General features: G+C 44.3%; 1 protein-coding gene across 1 annotated transcript in view; it reads right to left on the bottom strand.

Moving 5' to 3' along the window:
• The window catches only part of TBX1 (T-box transcription factor 1), a 55976-nt gene extending 43485 nt beyond the window's left edge, over positions 1-12491 (bottom strand). The window contains exons 1-2 of the mRNA XM_090063602.1: positions 12165-12491; positions 10554-10745 (exon numbers count right to left, since the gene is read on the bottom strand). The gene's annotated coding sequence lies outside the window, so the exon portion shown is untranslated. The remainder of the gene's footprint in view (positions 1-10553; positions 10746-12164) is intronic.
• Positions 12492-21244: the final 8753 nt, after the last annotated feature.

Here is a 21244-nt window from a genome sequence, read left to right as displayed (position 1 = left end):
TTACCAGGGATGATATCTTTCCCTTTTCTCACGCTTTATTTAGCACGAAAGAATTTTGGGGTGGGGACTTCCTCATTACATAATCTGTAGAACAGGGAGGTCCTGATCTCAGCTGGGAAAGTTAAGTGATTTGCCCAAGCTCCTTGTCAATGCCAAGTGTTTGCAAATCAGAAGTCAGATCCTCAAATATTATGAAGCCGACTTCAAAATCCTGACATTAAAGAAAAGAGCCCTAATGCTTTTGGGATGTTGTTTATTTGCCTTGGGGCATTTAGGAGACAGCCCAGTTACACCTTCAACCTTGGAGAGGGCTCCACAGGAGTTAAGAGTGAATGAAAGAAAATAAAACCTGAGAGTCTCACCTACTCACAGGATCCTAGGAGTTGGGCCCCATAGAAAAAACACCTGCTACTGCAAGAGTTGGCCATGCTGATCCCCCGAGTCACTGACCAGCCCTAATCACAATACTATCCTTTCTTCGACACACGTAAAAACCGCTCATGTCCAGAGAAATGGAAAAACAGCATCTGTTCCCCTACCTGTGCACCCATGTAAAAATGAGTGGTGTGTAACTATGAAATGCTACCACTGGTACAAATGAATGGAGAGGTCTTTATGCAGTAGGATTTTATAGCCACTGTATGCTGATATAAAGCACGATATAAAACCATGGAGGCTCAGAGCCAGAAGGCATCCAAGGGCAGAATTGCTTCCCCATATTCCTACAGGACTTCGCCTCTCGCAACAGGCCTATTTGCAAATGTTATGCTTCCCCAAATAGATGCTTTCTGGGAATCTCACTCACTCACTGGAGGATAGTCTGGTTGGCATTTGATGACCAGAGCTATTTGCAAGCTCCTATTGTTTCCCAGAGGTGGCTATTAATAGTGACACAATAATAATATCTGATAGTTATATAACACCTTCCAGGCCAAGGAAACATGCATCAATTTATAACATAGTAAATCAGCCCCCAACAGCACCATGAAATCATTTAAGGACAGGAACCCAAGACAAATCCTGCATCCAGTCAAACTGGCTTTGCTCTGAACATACTAGAAGCCTCGGGCATGGATGGGGATCGACTGCTGGGGAGGGAGGAAAACAGTCTGACTCCAGGCTTCATCATGGCCACAGCAGGAGGTGATGGCGGATCAACTGGGACTGTCCAACCTCAACTGGTCACCTGAGAGCAAGGACTGTTCAAAGGACATGGGGTAAAATGGGTAAGACAGTAGTGGGACTATCACATCTGTGTGATATTAAGAACATAAGAAGTGCCAAACTGTGTCAGACCACAGGTCCATCTGTCCTATAAACCTGTATCTCACAGTGGGAGAGTGGATGCTAAGTGGAAGAGTTATGTGCAGGGGCTGTCCGGACTGAGCTGTTCCCTGCCCTGCTTCCCTTACAGCTTCCAGCATTCAGAGGGCTAGGAAGTCCCCTAACTCTCATGTTTAATACCCACTGATGGACCAAGTCTGCATGAATATGTCCAATCCTTTTTTGAACCTGGGTAAACCATCAGCCTCTACAGCACCTTGTGGCAATGAGTTCCACAAGTTCATTATGCATGGCGTGAAAAATAATTTCCTTTTGTTTTAAACTTGCTTCCTAGTAATTTCACTGTGTCCCCTCTTTCTAGTATTGAGAGAGACAGTAAATAATAGATCCTTATTTATTTCTCCACATCATTCATTACTATCACATCCCCTCATAGCTAGCTATTCTCTGAGTAGTGTTTCATTTGAATACCCCCATTTTCTGGGACTTTGGTGTTTTGCTCACCAGGAGACAACCACATAGAATCCTTTGTTTTAGAAACAATCTTTATTTTGCAGAATTTGAAGAGTAAATAATAAAACTTTGCACTTTTACAAATCTTCCATACTTTTAAATTCTTGGTTCTGCAATCATGCAATGATTTCCATGCTTGCTTAACTTCACACATCCCGCATGGTCCCAAAGGGACTGTAAAGTTCAGCATGTGCACCACTGTTTGTAGAATCAGGGCCTCTATATTAAGCACTTAAGCATATGATTGTATGCTTTGCTGACTTGGTGCCTCACCAAAGTATTTCAGATCTCCAAATTAATGTATCTGGATGCTAGGATAATGGACAAAATACAAAAAAGATGCATAAATGAATTGCTGTGTATATTAGTGTTTTTATATTGCTAAAATTGTCTTTTTAAAAGATTTCTGTTTCCAGGAGCTAAAATAAAACCATGTCTCCATTCACATATGCCACTACACAGCCACTGGATGGTAACGACCTTTGGTCACTTCTGAGCTGGGCTGGATTTGAAATGTGAATGAGAGACCAAGAGGTGAAAGCCTCTGTATCCCATTACAAATCCCTGAGGACATGGCCCCCCGCCTTGATAGGTCCTAGTGCTTTCGATTTTATTTATTGCTATTTGTCTGTGATTTTAGACACTGCCACTGTTTGCATTACTGTCTAAGCAGCTTAAAAATAACACTTTGCTCCATGCCTGTTTGGTATCTTTTAAAATCGGGAGGCACCATTTTGTGGGTTTGGGAAGGGGTATGCAGAACATTCCTCTTTTTTATTTATAGGCTGGGTCTCCATGTTGTTAATGACCACGGGCAGCAATAGCCTCATCTCTCTGAATGGCACTTATCAGTTACAAGGAGAAAGTACTCCTTTACAGCACAAAATTATATAAGGCCAAAATCTGTTAACAGTTACAAGCTGCTAATGATCAGATGCTATTGTGTTGAAGGTCATGTAAGCTGTTGGACAAATTAGAGAAACAGATGCATGGTAACATGACTAAAATTGAGATGAGTTATGTGTTTAGGGCAGAGAGATGTACTCCTACAAAAATAATAATCTTTTTTTAAATAGTCATTAGTTACAGAATGGTGGGATTATTTATATTTTGTGTAATATTGCATATGGGAATATTTACAACCCAGATGATAATCCATTTCTTCTTTGATTATTAATACTTCAAGGCATGAAAAGCATTTTACTTGCCCTATTCAGCCTGACCTTGTCTCTTTACGTGATTATAGAAGGGCTAACTTTGCTCGAAAAGGTGCTTTGGATGACTTGTGTTGTCCCTTGTCTAGCAGAGACCTCTGACCAGTTAGATTTTTGCCACTTTGTCACAAATTAAGCCTATGGGTATGCAATTTTCCTTATTTCTTTTTATCTGGACCCGCCCACCCCCCACAACTATTTGTATTTGTGTGCTAGGAAATATCAGGCAGCCCAGTCTGCAGAGAGCGCAGAAAAGCTCTTTAAAGCAAATTGTATTCAAGATCCAGGAAAGATGGCTCTGGGACAGATCATACTGGCCCCATGGAGGCAGCTCTGATGCATGCTGGATCTGTCCTTGAAGCACACAAGAAAGTTCCAATAACTGAACACTGGGGTTTGCAAGAAGTTTTATACAAGAAGTTTTAGCACCCCTGTGTGGCATCGCTCTGCTATGTGTGAGCCGAGCAGCAGCACACAGAAAATCTACCCGAAGCCTCAGGGACTTAGCAGCATAATGCATCTGTTGATGGAAATGTGAGTCAGGCTGTAGTGAAGTTGAGCCCAAGTAATTTCCCCATTAACAGCTCAGCCACCACCAAAAAGCTACAAACCCTTATCAATATTGCAGATGTAAGTTGTAGGCTCTTTGAAGAGGATTTTATTTTTAGGACATGTCTCAGCCTTTTGTAGCAGGGTAGGCTGTTGTAGTGTACACAGATCATGAATGTGATAAAGTAACTCTTTTAACCTTGGCTGATGGTAAAGCCAGATTGTTAGAGCAGGAGCAGTGCTAATTACATTACTGCTCTTAATGCTGTCCACTCCTAGCTGGCCTAAATCAACAAAGCTATATTAAAGCCTACACTGGTCTACAGCATCTTAGAGCCTGACCCTCTGCTTCTGATCTCTAGGTAATTTTTTTGAAGGGCCTCAGTGATTTAGAAGACTTCAAGCCTTCAAATTTCAGAAGTGAATTAGGCCCTTAGGAGCCTAAGTCCCATTGACTTTCACCAAGTGTTCTAGGTGTCTAAGGGTCTGAGTTACAAAGGCATTTTGGCACCTAAAGACACAGATAGACAACTCCTGGGATTTACAAAAGCACCTAAGGAGATTAAGTAATTAGTTTAGTATGTAATGCCATTACTTTTATAGGCTTAGCCTGCTGTCGCTTTTACAAATTCCAGTAGACCTACCTACCTCCTTGGGCACAAAAGTACCTAGGTAAACCTGGCTCCCAGGCACTGTAGAAAAGAATTATAGCATGTATGTCCACTGCAATGGTGTCATCTGCCCATTCCTATCTCACAATAAATTATGTTAAAATGTAATGATTTAATTCTGAATGAAATAGGTAGTAAATCACAATGGTTTGGCTTCCCCTTCCTGTGCAACACAGCAGGTAGCCAGAACAATTATTACAGACTCAGCTGAACCACAGGCAATTCTCCTACCTTTCCAAATGGTAAAGTATTTCATCTGTCCACACAGTCAGAGTCTTTTGAAAGTATTATTCCAGCTCTCATTGACGGTTAGTGAAATTTAAGCTCCTAAGTGCCTAAGTCACTTCTAAACATCCTATGCTTTTGTCAGCAAAAGATTCCCTTTCCCCAATAGGGTCTTTCACCTGCACAGACTTTTATATGAATGTTTTGCCATAGTCCCACCACAAGATGCCTTTCAAAATTCTTGTACTTGATAGAAAGCATTTGCAAAAGGCACAAAATATTGAGTAGATCCAAGCACTTGCTGCTGCACGGGTTAAGAATATACTTAAAACAGTTCATGAAGGACAAAAAATAGAAATATGGACAGTACATTAAAGTGAAACATTTAATGGAGTATAATGGAAATATGAAACCATTCAAAACAATGGATCTCACTAGTAGCTGTTCACGCACTAATTTAATCCAATAAACTATATTGCCCAATAGAGCCTTTCCAGTATTACAACTGATATATTGAATAGGATTAACCTTAGACTTCAGAGTGAGTAAACATAACCTTTGCAGCAACTACTGAATTATTCAGCCTCACTGCGTTACTGGAGCCTGGATTTTCTATTTTCCATTTACTTTCTTTAGCATTGGCATATTGTGGTCAACCTGAAATTATAAGCTTTGTGAGTGCACAACATAAACTTTCAGGTTTCACTGCAATGCAAGTTAGGCAAATATAAATAACAATTATGCTGTTTATGATCCTAAAATTTAGATTGGCGTAAAGTTAAAATTACATTTCTGTCCCACGTTTGTTTTTGTTCCTTATGTCAGGAGTGGAGTCCAAAATATCCAAACCTACATAATGGCTTTGGGAATATCACATTTTAAGCCAAGTTGCAGGACACTATAATCATTTTAGACTTCTTGAAAACACAGAAAAAATACATTGGCTAGATAGAGGCAGTTTAAAATATAAAATAACTTTAAAACAATCAGCATATTCAACAATCAGTGCATTTCTTCCAAGGAAAATAAGCTTTTCTGGCATTTTTATTGGGGTTTCTGTGCTTTCTGCTCTTAATGCTTGCTTTTATTGATTTCCCCATTGTTCAACCCTCAGGAAAGCCACAGAGTTGAGGCTCCCAAAATCCAGTACGTGCCCTAGCTTGTTGTATCATAATGGGCAATCAGGGCTGTAGATAATGAGAGGCATGAATATATGTTTAATGCTAAACCTAGCAATATTGAATCCATCATGATAAAAGCAACAGATGCAGAGAGAGATCTACAAAAGAGCCAAGTCATCCAGAAGAGTACACCATGATTCAAATACACCATTATTGTTCCAATTATAAGTAAACCCTACATATAAGTCAACCTCACATTTTCAGATACAGTTTTAGTCAATAAGATATAAGTCAATAACTAGGATAAAGACCTGGAACTGGTAGGGGGTCGGACTCAATGAACTGCTCAGGTCCCTTCCAACCCTACAAACTATGAAATTATGAAACTGCTATTGTCATTACTAAACCTCACAGGAGAATCAAGCAACCAAAGAAAGGCCCCAAAGGGTTAAATGCATTAAAGACAGTAAAATGCACAGAAAGAAATTGTGTGAAGATTTTATCCTCTATTGACCAATGGATAAATAATTAAAACAGTTCAACACTTTTTTGTCTACATTTTGAATTTACTATAACATTTTCATATATTATATTATATTATATTATATTATATTATATTATGTGTGTTTATGTATTTATTTTTGCAAAAAATGCATCTACTTTTTTCAGTGAGCTTTAATGCAAGAATGTAGTTTGCCCTACTGACTGGTGGTAGTTACTCAAGTCTGAATTTGCCCTTTCCTACATATACTCATTTGTGTGTCCTTATAGATGTTTTATCCACTGGGAGCTGACTTGGAGCTTATGCTTATGCTATTTGGCTAAAATGCGTATATCTCCTTGCAAGGACAAGTAATTGCATATTGCCAGTTGAGTCTTTATGATAACTTACTTTTAGCTCCTTCTTTCTACACCACATGGCAGTGGCAACCCTTGCTCAAAGTGCATTGGACTGGACTTGATCATCAATGCTGTTACTGCTTTGGCCAAACTAGGTGCTGCAGAGGAAGTCAAGGAAGCTCCTCTCCAGCAGAGACTGAACAAATGTTATTGGGAGTGCAGTTCAGGGGAACAGGAATCAAATTCAGGGGTTTTTTTGCATGGCATCCCAGAGCTGTAATAACTGTGTAGTGAAGAATGCAGCAAGAACCTTGGATTATCTAGAAAAGTCTGTGCAGATTGGACCTGCTTTTGCTTCTCCTTCTGTCTGGTGTGTTTGATCATTAGCATCACATTGCCTGTTTTCTGGCAGTTCAACTCTCGCACATAGACTGGCAAATGTTCACAAAAGACTTTCAAAAGCAGGAGCGATTTCTCTGCAGGCCTCTCTTGCACTGCTTTGACTGGGAAGCCTTAGCAGAAACACCAGGCTGCACTGAAGTCAGTAGAAGTTTTATTAGTGACTCCAGTGGGCCAACAAAGTCAATGAAGGCAGTCCCAGGGGTGGGTCAAAAGCTGATTTGTTCTAACAGAGATGCCCGTAGAGCGACTCCAGCCCTCAAAAAGGACCAGAGCCCTCATTCCAGTCTCAAACTGGCCTATGAATATATCATTACTTTTACTAATTGAGGGGGAATCTTTCAAAAGGCACAGGGGGAAGGAAGTTCAGCAGCCCCCACTTTATCGACTTTCCCAGTCACTTGAAGTCAACGGGAGTTCAGCCTTTGCTTAAGTGTTCTGCAGAATTAGCGACACTGACTTAGTTTCCGTCTGTTTGTATTTCATGGCCTGTTCTTGGAAAAGGGAGAGTGAGCTGTACGGGTTGCAGTTGTAACCGAGGGCAGAATTTCATTTGGTAGGTTTGGCAGAGTTCCATTTATTTACAGGATCTGTATGTATTTTTCTGTAAAACTAGAAGGCATCTGACCTCAAACACGTTCCTGGTGCATAATGAAAGGGTCCTGTTGTATGTCTTTCTGCTCAGACAACCATAGTAAACGGAGACCTTGCTGGTAACTTGTCGACTAAATTCTACTTCCTCTCCTTACACTCAGTTGTACCTGGCTCCACGAGCCACTCCAGTGAAATAATGACAGCAGCAGGACTGTCTGCTCGTTGGGGTTATGGGGGGCAGAGTCCAGTGCATGGTGAATGCTGCCCAGTGTCAATTCATAATGTGCTTTACCCCTGGGCCACATCTATTTTTTTCAAGAGCTGCACAGGGATTTTTTAGACAATTGAAGTGATGGGTTCAAATCCCAAGCAACTTTTAAAAGTGTCCGTGTGGCTGTCAAAGACAAAGCTCTGTCTGATCAGAACACATTTCAGTACTGCCCAAGTATCAAATCCTCTTTGGTTTCCTATCACAGTTTTGGATAGAAAAGGTGCAAAATGGTGAAATAACAGAGTCTAAGTCCTCATGTGCACAAAACCTTACTGGCCCTCCCCCTGTACTGAATGATCAGAGCTGTCTGTGTGGCATATCTATACAACTGACCCTTCATCTCAAAAGCTCAGACTGCCTGAAGAGTGCTTAGGTCTATTTACATCACATAGCCTCTTTCTTATTTTTCCATCCTTTTCTATAATGCACTAATCCTCCCCTCTCAGTTTCCTGCCCCAGACCCCCAAGTCTTTAACAGACACGCATGCACTTTTATCTATGGGTGGAACCTCTTTCTTTAGCTCAACGCTCTGTTTACCACATCTGGTTGAGGATCTAACAGCAACAACTGCTCCTCTCTAAAGTCCTATCATGTTATGGGCTTTTTCAACCCGGTATGAAAGACAGTGGATGGAAACAAACTCTCTCATTCCAGCCTGGCCCATCAACTCCCTGGGTGGTAGCTTGCAACAAATTGCATGTATGCTCAAGTGGCATGACAAACACACCTATGACCTAATGGCATTGTTCTTGCCATTTCCCAGGTAACGAGAGCCTTTGAAGCAAAGGCCGGTTGAGGAGGAGGGAGAAAACAGATGACCTCTATGCTGTATCACCTCAAGCCGAGCTCTCATCACATCTCAAAAGCTAAGCAGGTTCAGGCTGGAGCAGTATTTTGATCTGGGATGCAGGTGCTACAGAAATTAATGCAGAGGTTAAAAAATGGCACGCTTCCAAAGTACACTGTCAGTGCGTGGTGGGGTGCTACCGCTGGGACAAGGGGTTGTAGAGAAGAAGGGTCCATTTCTAGTTTCAATGCATGCCTAAGAATAAGGAGACACAGATTCTGTTCTCTCCTCCCCTCCCTGGAAATTCACTGGATTTTCAGTTTTCCAGTGCCTCAGTTTCCTTATGGGCAAAAAGGGGATCCTAGTCATTTACTTCTGGGGTGTCATGCAACCTAAGTCATGAATGTGCATCAAGCATCTCGATGCTTCTGGGGGGGCATGTGATATGTCACTGCCAAAGAGGATGAACAGTCATGATAAATGCCCTTGGAACTTTAAATATTAGTATTGTTGCAGCTAGAAGAAGAGGGCCCAGGCTTGAGGCCAAAACGTTGGCATCAAATATAAATTCAATTCTACTTGCCTAAACTGTCTCAAGAATTTCATCTGCACGAGGTTTTATCCTTCCTCTCCGAACCTGCTGTGATGCACTGAGGCATACTAACAAACAGGTGCAGGCCTGTCTCTCAGAGAGGCTGCCCATCAGCAGCAAGTGACTCCTTGCGTATCCTTTATAAAATGCTCGAGTTTCCCAGTCACAAGAATGGCATCACAACATAAACACTTACTGCTCACGACTGATGACAGCTGGGGACCGCATCCATGGGGACCGTGGGTTGAAAGAGCAGCATCAAAAGCATTTATAGGGTCTGACTCTTATTTAGGCCTTGATGCTGCAAGGCACTGAAATCCATGAATAGTCTCAATGAGGCCAATGGGACTATTTCAGTGCATAAATTTAACCATGTGTCCAAGGGCTTTGCTGTATTCATGCCCAACAGCTCAGCACATTGTAAGACTGAGCATTCACTGGCCACTGTCAATTTTCCATCCTAGTTTAACTAAGAAGTTTTTTATGGCTGGGTCTCCAGCCCCTCCACAGTGTGAGGTGGACAGTGGGAAAGGCATGGTGACAGTATGGCCTCTGTGGTTGAGAGCCAGAGTGACCATACCTGCAGCACAGGTGCCATAAGTGACATGGGCAGCCTTTGTATCTGGCATGTGGAGGACAGGGGAGGGGACAGGCAGCACAGCAGTAGATAGGGCAGGAAAGAGAAAGCAGAGCAGATCAGGCAGGGGACACAGGGCAGGAAGTAAAAAGCAAAGCACGAGATTGGGCAGAGAAAAGGGATCAAGGAGAATCAAAGGGGATTGGTCAGATAAAGGGGATCAGGGACGTGGGTGGGGCTAATTTGTGGTATGCCTGCCAAAAAAGGTTGGGCCCCACTAGTCTAGAGTAGCTGCAACCTCCGGTATGTTCTCGAAGCATGATACGCCCTTGGACTATCCATTATTGCAAGTAAGACCAAACAAAAGAGTTTACAATGGGTTAAACAGACACAGGCTCCCAAACAGATTTAAAATTGGATTCGGCTGCGTTCCCCAACTCCAAGCCTTATTAAGTTCCTATGTCCTTCACTATGTCTTTGAGCAGAATGAAAGCATACACACAGCTTTCCAGGGGCTTGAACTTCCACTGGAAATCCAAGGCCTAGTTTAATAATGGAGCTTGTTAAATAAACAAGTCAATACCCAAGGACCCAAAGGCTGCGATGATAGAGGAGATTCAACATTCTCTCCCCACTTCTGAGCCAAACTGTCAATAGACATAAGTCTGGAAGATATTTTCCTTTATTTTTTTCTTTTTAGTGCAAAAATTGCCTTTCTCCAGAGACCGCACTGTGCGCTGCTTCCCTAGCACAGTTCCTTAGCAATCCAAATAGAGCTCAAGTGAGCAGGAAGGGCCCATTTCCCCAAAACTCAACAAAATCCTGTTGCTGCCATAGAAAGGGAGTGTGCAGTGAAGGACAGCCCCGGTGGGGATGATGGGAAAGAGAGGTTCTCTCTCAAAGGACAATCAGTACCTTTTGAGCAGGCTTCAGAAGGGCTGGCTCTATCTTCAGGACTGCGTCTCTTGGACTACGAAGAGCACTTGTTCCCTACTAAGAACAAGAATTCTGATTGAAGAAAACAGGGTTTGGCCTGTGTAATAGATGCAGAAGGACAACAGGGTTTTGGTCCAAATGTTTTGATTCAGATTTTCCTGGTTTGTATACCTGAAGAGAGAAATCATGGTATCAGAGCAGGGTGGGAGCATCTCTTCTGTGGGGGGCAGTCTGTGCTCCCATTTTTGCACACTCAACTGACTTGTCAGAACAGATTTGAGCACTTGTGCTCCTACCTGTTTTCACCTGCAGAGCAGGGCCTAGGTCTCAGCCTGTCTGGAAATGCCTCTCATTAGGCTCATGCCGGCATTCAGAGCACAGCATCCACTTGGGTGTGAAGGTCTGTATCAACGGTCATTTATCACTTATCAATGGCAGGGAGTCATCCCACCTTCACAGTATCTTCCCTTTTATTATGCTCGGATTTGTTTTGCTAAGGAAATATGGGAAATGCCAACATCAGTTATATGCTCCTGTGAACTGAGCTCATTTCCATAATCCTTTATGCTACCAGATATATATACTATCTGTCTTATTTTGCATAGAGTCCAAAAATATGCCAGGCGCACAGAATGCAAAAACAAGGTGGAGCGGAGGGAGGGATTCCTGCAACGTGACTTGCAGGGGCTCCTGCGTTAACCCCGTCATACTTCCCAGGTGGTGTAGAGAGGCCGCAGATGCTAAGCCAGCCCACGCGCTGTAAAGGACAGCCCTGCAGTGGCTTAGCTCGCCCACAGGCTGAGGAGATGGAGCCCATCCACAAGCTTGTCTGAGTACCCAGCACAAAGCCTTTTCACCTGTGCTTTTTTTTTTTTGGGGGGGGGAGGGGGGATAGTGAATTTCAACCCAGCAGACAAAGCCAGTTGTGGCTACAGATTGCTCCTTGAACCCAAACGGCATTCAGACAGATTCCCATGGCTCCCTCTGAGCAGTTATGGTCAAGCAATGGTCCCGCTGTCGTGGATAGGTGCTGGGGCGATGAATGCTAAGTCCCCCAAGTGTTGTTTTGCAAGGGAAGAAAGATTTGTATTAACCTCAGATACAGGGGAAGCCCCTGAAGCAGTGAGGTATTAGGGTGGTGCATGCATTATTTTACTGCCCTGTTAACGAATCCTGGACTAGAATTTTTCTGTGGAAAATGTTGACTTCAGCATAGGAAAGTTCCACTGTGTTTAAAATGTGAAGTCTCAGAATAGCTTCAGCTTTCCAAAAACAATTTAATGACATTTAACGATGGTCTCCTTTGCCTGCCAGGGGGCTGAAACGGCAGGCGAGTGACAGCCTCTGAAGATGCAGAGATAAACCCTAAGCCACAGGTGCACCCTGCGTCCTTGGGGAAAAAGACCGCCCCCCCGCCCCCAACGTAAAGTGTTTTAGGAGCTCATACTGAGCCATTTGCCAGCTATGTTTAAGCTTTCCTTCCCTGATCTCATTTTTCTTCCCTGAGCTCACTTTTCAAAGTGAGGGCAGTAAACTCCATCACATTTTGCAGATGAGGAAACTGAGGCATAGAAAAGTGAGATGACTTACCCAAATGCACTGAAGGAGGCAGGCATAGGACCAAAGTCTCCTGGCCCTTAGCGCAGCATCCTGCCTTCTAGGCAACACGGCTTTCCCCCGTGTTTGTCAAAGATAAGGAGAAACATCTGCTTCTTGGGCTGACACCTATTTGGACAAGTTTCAGTCTGGAGTAGATTTTTTTTTATAGCTGTGATAAATATAACTCCTCAGGAAAAAGATATCATGTATTCAAAGAAGGAGAAGTCCTGACGCAACCATCACTCACTGGCTCAGTAGGAATGACACCACCCTAATAAAATTCAGCTGGTTGACAAAAAAATGAAGAGGCAAAAAAACCAGTCAATCCAAGCTCTTCGCAAACCTGCTTGACTGGGACCGCGCTCTGTTTCTTTATTCTTGATTGCTAACAGGCTAGATTGTGATGCTGCATTTTCAGTGCTACGGGTATTTATTTTACACTCTGGCTCTAAGTCTGAGCTGCCGAGTGTAAAAACAATCAGAAGGATGAAGTGTAAATTCTCCCTGCTGATTTATTTACTGTTGTGTTTTTACAGCACCACATGGCTCTGAGTTTGCACTAGGCCCATTCAACCAAAACCCATGTCATACACTTCTAGAGAAATGAATGACTTTATAAATTCTCTACAATAATAATCCCCCCGTACAGGAATGCGTGCAGAGAACACCCAGACAGGGCTGGAATGTTTTAAGAATATAATATTGTGCTTTTTTGGTCAGGGAAACACATTTCTCTCAGGGATATGTGGTATGGCCTAGGCTCCAGGCCTGTCTGCCTACCACCTGTAATGAGCCCTCTGGGAGAGTTTAGTTCAGGCCACCCAAACTGTACGCTGGGCAAAGAGACATCAACTCAAGGATGTTAACAGCCTTAATGAAGCTCGGCCCAATAGAGACTTGAAACATCCATGTTGAAAAAAGAAAAAGGAAAGAAAAGTCTTTGATAGGAAAAACATCTGATCTGGGCTCTCTAATCTTTTGCTTTGTTAGTTAAAGCATCTTGGAAGGGCTGAATATCTTAGGAACAGGGAAGCCATTCTGTCCCTCAGAATATACCAATTAGACAAGCAATAAACTGTTTCAAGGAAAGGTCCTCACTTTAAAAGAAAGCGTTACTCTAAATGGATGGTTTCAGTTGCATCTGTTTGCCGTGTTATTTTTTTTAACCAGCTGTGGCGTTGAACTATGATACACCCTCTGGTGAGAAACACGGCCCCTGCCTGGATCTGCTGACAGAATATTCTGCAAATGCAATGGAGCTGGCGGGCACGGAGAAAGGAGAGGGAGGCAGGAAAATGGATGGAACAAAAGGACGGGGGCTGCCGGAAGAAGTATTATTTTAAATAAAGGAGGAACTCAAATATTTAAGCGATCCATGCTTACATATAAAAGCAGGGATGACGTAGCTGGTGTCCTGTGGCTGTAGCACATGCATTACAGACCAGGCACTAGCAGTTAGGAGTGTGGCCGAGCAGTGGACTGGGCACCAGGCTCCCGGATTCTCCTTCTACCTTTCGCTGTGTGACTGAAATCAACTCAGTATTTAGGCTTCTGAATTAAAGTGGCCTAATCTTTACCTTGCTGAGCAGGTTCGGGGTCTAGTAGGATTTTCAGACGATTGCCTACATACCTTTAAAAACCTGGTTCCAAAGTACTTATATCCCTTTTGAAATGGTTCGTATGCTCTTAGATGCTTTTGAAAATGTAACCTGATTTTCTTCAAAACTTAAGGTTTGAAGAAACTATGCCGGGGTGCTGATTTTTCAGTGCAGAACTTTAATACACCTGGGACATGACGTGCAAAGCACTGAGCACCCATAGCTCTGAGCGAGGTTAAGGAGAGCTAAGGATTTCAGTCCTTCAGAAACTCAGACTCACCATCTGGCTGTCAAAGTGGCCACCCGAAAAGCAGAGAGCACCCTGAAAACTGTGAGACCATGATAACTGAGTAAGCATCAGAACCACAGCAGAATATAGAAGTCCTTTATACCGGAGTAGCACTTCTGGTCCCAGCCTAGATTAGAGACTCTTTGTGCTAGGTGAAATGCAAACACATGATACCAGGCACACGAAAGACATGATTCCAGCTTAGACAACAAGACAGTCAAAGAATGGGACGGGAAACAAGCATAGCAAGATGAAGCAACTTGCCCAAGTCCACCCATAGAAAGTCAGTGGCAGAGCTGGAGATATTGTCCAAGTCCCAATGCCACATGCTTTCCCCTAGATCAGGGATCAGCAACGATTTTGGGCAGAGTGCCAAAAACACCTGCAACTTCAACTTGTAAGATGTTGGTGTGCCAAAAGCAGATGGCGGGGGAGCCATGAGGGGCCTGATCCGTGTTGTGGCTATGTAGCCCCAGCCCCTTCCCTGCCATGCACGCAGAGGCATGCATGCCAAGCAAAATGCCTTCAAGTGCCACACTCTGGCACCTGTGCCAGAGGTTGCCTACCTCTGCCCTAGATCAATGGTTTTCAACCTTTTTTTCATTTGCAGACCCCTAAAAAATGTTGAATGGGGGTGTGCATGCTTTTGAATTGTAAGTGTGGGTATTTACATACATTTGAATGATCATAGTAATCTTTTGCAGACCCCTTAGACATAGTCTGTGGGTCTCCAGGGGTCCATATACCATAAATTGAAAACCACTGCCCTGGATCATGCTTCCCTTGTATGAATGCTCAGCTTTCCCCTCTGATTTTAGGCACCATTTAAAATGAGGAAATAGGTAGGAACACAGGAGAGATCACATTAGGATCAGATTATTAGAGACCAGTGGCTTTGGGAGTCTCCCAATGGCTATCTCTGACACTGTGTGTTGTGCTCAGCAGTGTGTCCTTGACTGAGAGCTGAGATTATAAAAGAGTGGCTAAGCGATGACTGGCATGTGCACAGCGCTGGGTGGGGAGGCTGGGCTTCAACAGGCCAGCCACATGGTCTGGCTGTAACATCTTCATTTCATTCTGTAGCCATTACAGTAAATAAATGCTGCTGCTGATGTAGGCACGTAGCTGTCATCAAGCCTTCTGGCTCTAATGCTCCATTCGTTCAAAGCCACCACTTGATCCTGTGGCTCCATTTATCTCACCAGGCATCTTGCTGCTGATTCTCCTTGTAGGGCAGGAGCACCAGAGTTGGGGGATGTCATGGAGAGAAGAGCAGTACTCGTGAAGTACGAGCAGTACTTGTGAAGTATGTCAAATATTTCCTGCACTACATGACTAATGCAGTCATGCGCTAATGCAGCCCCCCTCCACCTCATAGCAGCTAATGGCAGGCCTCTCCTCTCCTTTCCAATGGCTAACTCTCGGCCCTTGAACCTGTCAGATTACATGTTTGAAGGAGGAAGGGACAGAATTTAGCAGGTGACCAGGCAAAGGGCGGGGGGGGGAGTCAGCAGTGTCCAGGGGCAGCCAGAACGTGACCATCAGCTCAGCAGAAACCAGAGCTGCCTGTTGCTTTTCAAAACTCAAGAGAAGCAGCAGTGAGCCCCTAGGCAGCAACAGTCAACCTGAAAACACCAGGGCTTGGCACTGGCAGAGAGGTGGGGCAGCACTTAGAAGTGGCTCAGCCCTGTTAGGGAGCCGAAAGCTGCATTCATTAGCAAATAGTGTGCAAGTGCTTTCCTGAGAGCTCAACCACTTTGGGCAGAGCTGCTGACATCTTGGCCATTAGGGTCATATCAAAATAGTACCCAGCAGATCAACAAAGACCATCCCAGCCTTGATGTTTCAGTCTGGAAGCCCACATGATGCTAGTACTCATAGCAAAGGTATAATGGTTACCCCCATGGTGACTGTCACGGCTGTTCCAAATGACAAGCTCTCTCATCTCCTTACATCTGCTCCACCCAAGCTCAGGAAGGGAACCGTTTCAATACGTTCTTGGCTCCATTACACTCCTGGATATATTTCATGTCAGATCTTTCTTTCTGTAGAGGTGGATTTTTCTTTGGACCTTGGGGATGTTACAACAGCTGTTTGTAAACACTACCCATCCAAAATTAGCAGGGGGGTGGTCAGGAGAACCATTTATCAACATTTGCCCTCTGGAACATCTTAAAAATGTTGCAGATGCATTGGCACTTTTGTTGCAGATGTAAAGAGCCAGCTGAACAGACCAACAACCGTCAGATAGTCTCCTAGCAAATAGATCACTGTGTCAACAGACAAATGGGAATGCCTGAGAACATCCATTCAGCCATGTATCTCGTACCAAAATAGAAGGCTTTTAGATATTACAGCAATTGTGCTTTGCCTCAAAGCCTCCCCAAAGCCTAAGCCAGGTCCCATCAACCCTGACGCTTATGAACATTTTCCAGGGGGAAGAAGTTGTAATAGCAGAGAGATGCTCCAACCCCCCATAGGAGGAGTCAGTGACTGTAACAGGTCAGAAACACTCAAAAACCAGCCAGGGTATCCTGGTGATAGTGGGAGCTGCTGGACTGGGTGCTCTTTGGAAAGTCTTGGCAGCCCCCTGCCAACGACTCCAGTCTGCTGACATTAGGAGTGAACATGCCTTCCCTAGCAAGAGTCGTGAGGAATGGCACCATCAGCATCTCCACCTGTTCCCCTCGGGTTGAATCCTGCATGGGATCAAAAGGGCTCTGCTGGCAGAGGGAGGAGTAGATGGTGCTGTGAGCATATAACATCTGGAACCCCTCTGCTTCCATCAACTCCCAGGGTTAGAAAGGAGAAGTGACTTCCTGGGTTAAGCCCTGAATGGCAAAGGGGAATATAGCCTGCCTTTACTAGCACCAGTGCTCAGAGCACATCGCCTGCAGCTGGAAGAGTAAATCCATGGATACACTGTTCCTGGGGATTTTTGTGGTTCTGGGAGACAGTTTGCATGCTGCTATGTACATAAGTCTGGTGTGCACAAGCACTGCTTGAGCTGACTGAATAGTGTGTCATGGACAAAAACCGTTGTGAGCCATAGCCAAAAAATAGCCACTATGGTATATACGCTGGACTTTAAACATTAGCTAAACTGTGTGTGAGAAGCTCCACACTTCAGGTCCCTTTACTATTTTTGACAGGTTACACATCTCTTTGCACACTCAACATTTCTCCAAAGTCAGCAAATGCAGTTGTCCCTCATGAGCAACAGTGCATCATGGAAAGACTGCTGTTCAGCATCGTGACCTGTGGCTGAAATTATTACAAATCTGTGGAAAGAGCCAGTTTTAAAATCAGGGGAGCCCTGGGGTTTTGTCTTGATTGCTTGCTCTTAAAACAGACAAGCCAAGACAAAGTAATCCTGGTGATATCGAGAGCTGCTTTGGAAAGTGCCCTTTGGAAAGACTGGACAGCCCACTGCAAAACATGATTTTTGGAGACCACAGAGCAAAATTAGAAATGTGTGGGAACTGCAGCCCTGGGTCCAAGTGCTCCTGACCTTGAGGGATGGCCAAATTTAGATCCAAACCTTGTGGTATTCCTCACAATACTGGTTTCTACAATAAAGTATAGCTCCTTCCACATAAAAATGGCTACTGAGTATTTCCCGATTTATCCTGTGGTTTTCAGGCAGAAGATTCTAAAAAAATGTGGTTGCTAGCCCTGAGTTAAAAAGGAGAATTGTGAGAGGCTCTTATGTCACAAAGAACCATCTACCATTATTTCAGTGGAGGCTTATTGGTTTTCAGGTTTATTTGTACGATGTGAGCTATGATCTGTAAAGCCCCAACTGGCTTGGAAGCCACCTTGGAGCCCGGTGCTCACCCTTCCCTGCACTCATGCAGGCCTGGTCAGCAGAGGCATGTGAGCTGGTGCCCTCATTGCCATAAAAAAGCTTTGCTGTAAGAGTGGCTGGAAGGGTCTATATTGACCTGGATTTGTTAACGTTTACAGTCTGCCCTAAGGCCTGGCTTTTCTCTCTGACCTTTGGGAGACAATATGAAGCTGTGGTGGGGACTTGATTGATGGGGTTTATTGTCTCTTTATTTAATTCATGGTGCCCTGGCCTGGGCTAGCGGTTTATTTTGAGTTACGTTCTTGAAAGTTTGCCATGGGTGCCTGGAGCTGGGTGTTCTCCTGAGTAGTCTGCTACAAATTTGAATCAGGCAGTAAGTAGTAGTTTTTCAAGAGAACTAAATTTACTCAATGAACCTTTCTCCTCTGTGGACTGACCCAGACATCTGACTTCTCCCTTTGTTGCAGGTTGTGGCATGCATCCTGTAATCCTTCCCGTCCTCTGACTGACTGGCAGAGCATGTTGGCACAGCCTGGTCATTTCTACATGTCTCAGACTGTTTTTCGGGGCTTGATTGATTGGCACTGTGCATCAGCAGAATCCAGAATTTTTCTTTCCATCCTTTGCTGGCAATTATTCAGCCAGCATTGGTAAGGACCTTATTTTCTTTCTCCTTGGGCTAATGCTTTCCCTTGGCATTGAAAACACCGATGATGGTGCTGACACTGGCAGCCAATCCAGAATATTTTTTCCATCCCCAACGAGAAGGTGAGTTATGATTCACTGTGCTCAGCTCAGTGCCAAATTATTCTTCTTGTACACGTGTGAAACATGTTAAAGCATTTTCTAGGCGCCTTCTGGGTGTGCAGTTTGTTTTCATTCTCTTTCTGTGATATTTGAGGTAGCCCAGGTCAAATCACGGGAAAGCAGATCACATAATCTCTGAAGATCTCACCCATGCATGTAATAATGAGAAAGTGGAGCTGGGGCTTAGCGTCTTTGCAGGTGAATGTGTTCTTTAGGCCAAGCTGCCAATAAACCTTTACAGTGGGCACCCGTAGTGCTATGTGCCTGTTGCACTCCTCCGACACAAAGGGGCAGAGAGCCAGCCCCTCAGATGGTATAAATCATAGCTCCATCAAAGTGAAAGTGTTAGTCCTTGTGTGCCAGCTGAGAAGCCCAATGGCTGCTCTAAGGCAGAGGATGAAGCCCTGAGGGCATGAGTTAGGCCAGCGTCTGTACAGGCACGGCTAGAGGCTGCCACACTCTCACCTACAGGAACAGACCTATAGGCAATTTAGGCGTATGCTACAGAATAGCTCAACAGGCAGGGAAAGATAAAAGGTGGAGCCTTGAGCTTTTCTTAGGGAATGGCCTGGTCAAGTGAAAAATGTAGTGCGAGCCAAAAGCCGAGGCCTCTTTAGTTTGCCTTGTCATCCACGGTGCCTTAGACTGGCATAAACACAAATGCACCTTTTCAGCCTTTCATACCAACCCTTCAGCAGCAACCATCCCATTCAGAGATCCAAAGCCCAGGCTCATTCCCTTACATCACTTGCTGCTTCTCAAACACTGTCTCACTGTTGCTGCCTGCGCCCTCTAGACCTATTGAGGCAAAGTAAAACATGTTTTACAAGGCAATTTTGCAGCGGGGGGCAGAATTTTGTAATTTTATAGAGCTTGTAAACTGCACTTGTAAAGTCCTTTAGAGCCCACAGCTTGTGCATTTCAGCCTAATGTTATTTTTCGACATGACTGGCCATCCAGAACAAAGGCACGTTAGACTACATTCACCTTGATACAACTTTGTTAACCTTAATGCATTGATACAAGGGATGATTTTGCCCAAACTCCCTTTAATTTTACTATTTTCTTTATATAATTAGTATGCCTTGTCTTTCCTGCACACCTCTAAACACATTTAGATCATATTATACCTGCCTACGGATGTGGCTGCCAACATGTGAGACTCAGAACTTGTGGAACCAAAGAGCCCAGGCTAAGGTATAGGCTGTGCAACTGTGTGGGCGCTTGCTGACTTAGGCCTTTGGGAAATGAACTCATGGCTTGGAGTACTGGTGTGGTTTGGTTGGATCCCAGGCACTTCCATGTGATTGCTCGCCAACTTGCAGGACTGCAGGAACTGAACATACCTGTCAAAGCAGCCCCAGCAAAGGGATAAATCAGCTGGCTATTGCAAAGTGCCAGGGAGGAAAGTGATTGGAGGCAAACGATAACAAAAATGAGCGTTCTCAGAGCAGTTCTACTAACGCCTGCTCCCTCTATGGAGCCAAGCCCTTTACCTGCCGACTTGCGCTCTTCAAGATAATTATTACACGAGCGGCCAGAATGATTGATGGATACATTCATTAAACACAAACCATACACTTTGCTCTCAAAGCCTCAGTAATCCAGCCAGGCTGCTCCTGAATAGGGCGTGCTCCACTTGGCACATTTTTAGCAAACGCTTTCAAAACAAAAACATGGGTGAAGCACTGGGGTCCAGACCCAACAGGGGATCTCCACGCACTTCAAGGGCCTGTTGACAATGCAGGTGCTCTGGCCAGAGCCAGCTGTGCACACAAGAATTCCAAGCGGAGAGTATTAAATCATGACAGCTGCAGCTGACTCTGAAATAACCACCAAGCATGAAGAGATTATGATGGATTTTCCCTGTATTATGAAACTGATTTTACATCATATACAAGTAGAAAATATCTGCCTCTCAAAGGACTTGAGATCTGTAAGCAGCACCAGCCTCATGCATACATGTGCTGATCCAGGCTCCGCAGTCACTGAAGAATTCATGCTAGCTGGATGTTTTCTCAGTGCACCGGCTTACCACCAGCATGCAGCCTGGAAACAAATAAATGGCCAAAAAGAGGGTCTTTTTGGCCTGGAAGCAAATAGGATGGCTTCAGAAGCCAAACCAGTTTTTTTCTACTCCCACCTTTGTTTTGAAAGAAGTGCAGTTTTCACATTTGTCTGGTTTCATTTAAGGTTTTCCAGTGGTACCAGCCCAGCTCCCTAATGGAGATGCTACTTTACATTGGCCAAAAATCCCAAAAAAGAATTGTGTTTCTAGTACAGTTAAGCCACTTCCCTGGACAACAACCATGACCAACAAGAAAGGAAGTCCCTCAGATGCGGTGGGGAGCTGGGGAGGTGTTACTAGTGAGCAATCACATGGAAGTGCCTGGGATCCAACCAAACCACACCAGTATACCACTTCCCTGGACAACACACACTACCAACACACACTTCCCCCCTATGCAGCACTGGTCAGGCCACAGTTGGAGTACTGCATTCAGTTTTGGGCGCTGCACTTCAAGAGAGATGGGGACAACCTTGAGAGGGTCCAGAGGAGGGCTACTCA

Source organism: Crocodylus siamensis, chromosome 9 (genome assembly GCF_052110815.1).
Source record: "Crocodylus siamensis isolate JL-2025a chromosome 9, ASM5211081v1, whole genome shotgun sequence".
NCBI classification, from domain to species: Eukaryota; Metazoa; Chordata; order Crocodylia; family Crocodylidae; genus Crocodylus; species Crocodylus siamensis.
The sequence above is the reverse complement of the archived record's forward strand: the minus strand, read 5'-3'. Positions and strand labels throughout refer to the sequence as shown.